The sequence below is a fragment of the Uranotaenia lowii genome, chromosome 3 (assembly GCF_029784155.1).
Source record: "Uranotaenia lowii strain MFRU-FL chromosome 3, ASM2978415v1, whole genome shotgun sequence".
Taxonomy (NCBI): domain Eukaryota; kingdom Metazoa; phylum Arthropoda; class Insecta; order Diptera; family Culicidae; genus Uranotaenia; species Uranotaenia lowii.
Window position 1 is genome coordinate 244670148 of NC_073693.1, and position 6000 is coordinate 244676147.

Consider the following 6000-nt stretch of genomic DNA (forward strand, 5'->3'; position numbering starts at 1 on the left):
TTTCTGAGAACCCTAACATTGCGACCAAATGTTTTTCCCGTTTCCAAATCCTCGACAGTAGCCCTTCCGGGACCGAAAATCTTAATGACTTTGTGTAAGTTAGTCTTGAGTGGAAGAGGAAAAGAGTTAGAGAGGTTGAGCGTTTTAAAATTGAAAAGAAAGAACAGTTTGAAAAAGGTTGTTCAGAAAACGAGTGGTGTGAAAAGCTTGTTGGAAATTTGTGAACGTGATGAGGATGAAATGTTGGTGTTAAGGTCGGTCGATTACGACATAACTATCGGATTTTATACCTAATGTAGACCAGGAAAATATAACCAAATCTACCAGCTGTTGAATTATTTATTTATTTATTTATTTATTATTAAGTCTTTGCAGACATTCAGAGATGTTTACACATTACAAAAAGATACTATCTTATTCTACTTTTAAACACAGCCTTAGAAATATTAAAATCAAAGTTACTAACTATTTCATTGAAACGAGCACAACATGTATCCAAAGGGTTGTTTTGTCCGTATCGGGTTCGTCTAGTAGTAAGTCTGAGGAACTCCTGCGTCCGAATAGATCTTACAGGAGCGTTAAACGGAAGTAACGACAACAATTCTGGGCAGTCCACATTATTCTGTAGAATATCAAAGACAAAGAGGCGTTGTAGGAGAATGCGCCTTGATGCCAGGCAGCGTCGGTAGACTCAGCAACAAACAGCGCTGTTCGTAGGCCGGGAGGTTCAAGGCGTCGTTCCATGGTATCTGGCGCAGAGCGTATCTGAGGAAGCATCGTTGTATTCTTTCGATCCGGTTTGCCTGTACAACCTGGTATGGAGCCCAGATTTGTACTCCGTATTTCGATAATGCTGCGTACAAGAGCACAATAAAGTGCTTTTAGGCTGTAGTAGTCGTTGAAGAATTGCGTGTTTCGTCGTATGAAGCCAAGAACCTGGAAGTTATTTTTTGGAGGACACACATCAGAAAGCGAAAATGTAAGTTCAGTTTGTTGTGAAAGTTGATTTGTTCTACTAATAGTTGTTTTCAGTTTCAGATTCATTCGCTGGGACATAGGTATATGTTGAAGCGCGCATACTTTTATCTCGGTAGGCCGAAGTAATGGGAAAAAACAAAATCCCCCAAAATATCTCCAAATCAATTTTACCACGTAAGTAAATTATTTTCTAAATATTTATAATGTTCTCTCGGTTAAAAAATAAAACCGATCGAGTGACGTGACGATAGTAGAGTCACCCAAGTCACTCTATTCCAGTAGTCGGTTTATGTGAGGATTGTCACTTCGGATGAACTTTGTGAGTTCTTACCCTATTCTCGTAGTCACCGTGGGTGAGAATCGTCGTATTCGGGTGACAATTTTAGGTGACAATTGTCGGTACCTTTTCAGGTGGTGACGGGATAAAAATTTAAAGGAAAATTTATGCAAAACGGAATAATTAGGCTCTAAACGTTTAATTACACTAAAGTGTGATAGTTTAAGAATCAATCTTAACAAAAAACCACTTCATTACTACTTAGTCTTTGCGGCTAGTGCGGATGTTTTTTGTCAAGTCTCTACAGTGTCGAGGTGTTTTTGCGAAGTTCAACGGTGCAGTTTCTCCACGTGAAGAGTTTTGCTACATATTTGCAGACGAAAATCGCAAATTGTTTTCGAAACACCAAGGCCATCATCGTTACCATCATCCATGCGAAGGTGCTTCCTGTTCGCCCCATAAATCCGGGTTGGAGTTCCGCTTGGGCGAAATCCGGACGGATTCGGTTTTGATTGCTGCTACCGGGTTGGAAGAGGACTCAAAATCCAGCGTTTTTGGTCGTTTTTGCCGGTCAACGTCGCCATCGCCATCTTAGACGAACAAAGGACCACGTGTTTGATCGAAAATAAAGGACACTCAAAAAAGTGAACATCAAAGAAGTGCTTAAAAACAATTGTAAGTCTTTTTTATTCTTTTTTCCCTTTCTCTTTTTCTATTTTTTCTCTATATTTATATTTCGATTATTGAGTGCTTTGCTCATAGTTTAAAATCGGTAGACACTTGTGTCTTCGCTTTAAAATATGAGCGAAGGCGGGGGGTTTAACCCGCCAACTGGAGATAATGAGAGTGTTACCTACGAGGATGAGGAGCATCTGGAGGATTCGGCTGCTGCTGGTCCTTCAGATGCTCCTCATTCTCGGATGGATGATGACTCGGAATCATCTTCAGTTGGTAGTAGAGCAACCCGTCTCCGAGCCTACACGGAGAGCACAGGTTTCACTGGTCCATGGGTGGTTTTTATCCGGCCCAAAAAAAAACGGAAAACAGTTAAATGTGGTACAGATCACCAAAGATCTGGCGAGGTGGACCTCCGTGACCAGCATAACAAAGGTTCGACCAAACAAGTTGCGCGTGTTAGTGGCCAACCGAAAAGCTGCTAATGAAATTGCTGCCAGCAATTTCATAAATTTAGAGTACCATGTTTACATTCCGTCTCGAGACGTAGAGATCGAGGGTGTAATCACGGAAACGAGCCTGAAGGAAGAGTACGTGAAATCCAACGGCGTTGGCAAGTTCAAGAGCCTTGATTCGACTTCGGTCGAAATCTTGGATTGCCGTCAACTCCGAACTGCCAACGTCATAAATGGAGTTAAAGTGTACTCGCCTTCAGATTCGTTTCGTGTGACCTTTGCGGGTACCGCCCTCCCTCACTACGTCTTGATTGACGGAATTTTAAGGCTGCCTGTGCGGCTCTTTGTGCCTCGACCCATGGATTGCAAAAATTGCATTAAGTTGGGGCACACAGCATCACACTGTTGCAATAAGCAGTCCCCAATGCGGGGAGAATCATGGGGCAGGAGCGTGCTCAGCAATAGAGCAGAAATGTGTCTATTGCGGGGGCTCACCCCATGATATCTCCTCGTGCGAGGCATACAAGAGTCGCTGGGATAGTCAAAAGCGCTCTTTAAAAGAACGGTCGAAGCGGTCTTATGCCGCAATTTTGAAGGGCACGGCGCCCCCGATCCAACCTCAGTCCTCCAACCTTTTCTCAGTGCTGCCAGTGGACAATGATGACACAGACTCCACTGATCAAGATCACCCAGTAATTTTTGCTGCTAACTCTCGGAAGCGAGCAAAACCTGCTCCTAAGACCCCGAGAGTTCCAAAAAAGGTTCCAACATTTAGTTCCCAAATTGACGCCACACAAAAACCGACAACTTCTGTAAAAGATAAGTTTTTCCCTCCTGGATTCTCCATGAAGTTTGTACCCCAGAATAAACCACAAGTACCAGAGACTTCTAAGACCCCAAAGCCTAATGAAGTATTGCCAGAACCGTCTACTCAATCGGGACTGTTCAAGTTTTCCGACATTTTAAATGGAGTTTTCACGTTTTTCAACGCAACGGAATCGGTCAGGAGCATTGTAACCTTGATGTTACCTGTATTAAAGACATTTTTGAAGCAATTGATGCAAACTTGGCCCCTTCTTTCAGTGTTTATCTCTCTCGATGGCTAATTTAAGCCGAGAGGTCGGAGATATCACTGTGTTACAGTGGAATTGTCGTAGTATTATCCCTAAACTGGATCCGTTCAAATTTCTTCTTCATGAAACTAGTTGCGATATTTTTGCCCTTTCTGAAACATGGCTTTCTTCCGAATCAAACATCTCCTTCCACGATTTTAACATTATCCGTCTGGATCGCAACGATTCTTATGGAGGGGTGCTTTTGGGGATCAATAAGCGCCACTCCTTTTTTAGAATCCACCTCCCTTTATCAGGAGGAATTGAAGCTGTTGCATGTCATACAACTATAAGAGGTAAGGACTTATGCGTTGTCAGTTTGTACTGGCCTCATAGAGTTGCAGTGGATCGAAGTCACCTAGAGGACCTGTGCTCAGTACTTCCTGAGCCAAGGTTGATCCTGGGTGACTTCAATTCACATGGAACTGTCTGGGGAGAACAAATTGACGATAGTCGTTCTACTCTTATTTATGACATTTGTGACAGTTTCAATTTAACAATTTTGAACACGGGTGAAAAAACACGAGTACCTAAACCTCCTGCAAGACCAAGTGCAATTGACCTCTCATTCTGCTCAAATTCACTATCATTGGATTGCCAGTGGAAGGTAATCCCTGATCCCAATGGTAGTGACCACTTACCAATCAAAATCACAATCACCAATGGGGCCAGCAATTCGAATCAAACAAATATGGCATATGACCTTACAAGACACATCGACTGGAAAAAATATGCGGACACGATTACAACAGCCATCAATTCTATGAATGTTCTTCCTCCTTTGGAAGAGTATAACTTTCTAGCTTGTTTGATACATGATAGCGCAGTTTGTGCTCAAACGAAACCCATCCCAGATTCATCTGTACGTCGAAGGCCTCCTAACCCATGGTGGGACAACCAGTGTTCCAAGCTTTATAAGGACAAATCAAAAGCATTCAAAGATTTTAGAAAACATGGAACCCTCGATCATTTTCAAGCATATCAGTCCCTTGAAAATCAATTCAAAAAATTGATTAAAGGGAAAAAACTAGCACATTGGCGTACATTTGTGGAGGGTTTATCACGAGAAACGTCCTTGAATACCTTGTGGAAAGTAGCACGAAACATGCGTAATCGATCTTCAACAAATGAAAGTGAGGAACATTCACATAGATGGATATTCAACTTTGCACGGAAAGTCTGCCCCGATTCCACACCAAACCAAAAAATTGTCCGGAATGTGTCCTCAGACAGGTGCAATCTGGATTCCAGCTTTTCGATGATCGAATTCTCACTTGCCCTCCTCTCTTGCAACAATTCAGCTCCGGGAATTGATCAAATCAAGTTTAACTTGTTGAAAAACCTTCCGGACGCCGCCAAATTTCGCTTGTTAAATTTATTTAATCAATTCTTGGAGCACAATATTGTTCCGCAAGAGTGGAGACAAGTAAGAGTCATTGCTATCCAAAAGCCCGGAAAACCAGCGTCTGATCCCAATTCGTACCGTCCAATAGCGATGTTGTCTTGTATACGCAAATTGATGGAGAAAATGATATTGTTTCGTTTGGACAAATGGGTGGAAACAAATGGTCTCCTTTCAGATACTCAATTTGGGTTTCGAAGGGGCAAAGGGACAAACGATTGTCTTGCTTTGCTGTCTTCAGAGATACAAATGGCGTACGCAAAACGTGAGCAAATGGCTTCAGTGTTTCTAGACATAAAGGGAGCTTTTGATGCAGTCTCAATAGAGGTTTTATCAGACAAGTTGCACTCCCGGGGTCTGCCTCCTCTATTGAACAACATCTTATACAGCTTGCTTTGTGAGAAACATCTGAACTTTGCTCACGGAGATATAGCAGTTAGAAGAATCTCTTACATGGGCCTCCCGCAGGGTTCATGTTTGAGTCCACTTTTGTACAACTTTTACGTAAGTGATATCGACAGTTGTCTCTCTGAAGGCTGCACTCTAAGACAACTTGCAGATGACGGCGTGATGTCTGTCACAGGATCTACTGAGTCTCATCTGCACAGACCTTTACAAGATACTTTAGACAGATTGTCTTCCTGGGCTTTGGGGCTTGGGATTGAGTTTTCCCCTCAGAAAACGGAGATGGTTGTTTTCTCTAAGAAACATAGTCCTGCTCAACCTAAGCTTCAACTCCTAGGCAGAACGATCACTCAATCGAGGTGTTTTAAGTATCTTGGGGTTTGGTTTGATTCCAAATGTACCTGGAGAGCCCATATTGAGTATCTGAAAGGAAAATGCCAACAAAGAATCAATTTTCTCCGATCAATCACTGGCACCTGGTGGGGAGCCCATCCAGAAGATCTTTTAAAATTGTATCGAACAACCATTCTCTCAGTGATGGAATATGGTAGCTTCTGCTTCCAGTCAGCTGCCAAATCTCACCTCATCAAACTCGAGCGTATCCAATACCGCTGCCTCCGCATCGCTCTGGGCTGTATGCCCTCAACGCATAACATGAGTCTCGAAGTTTTGGCAGGAATACTTCCTCTTAAAGAT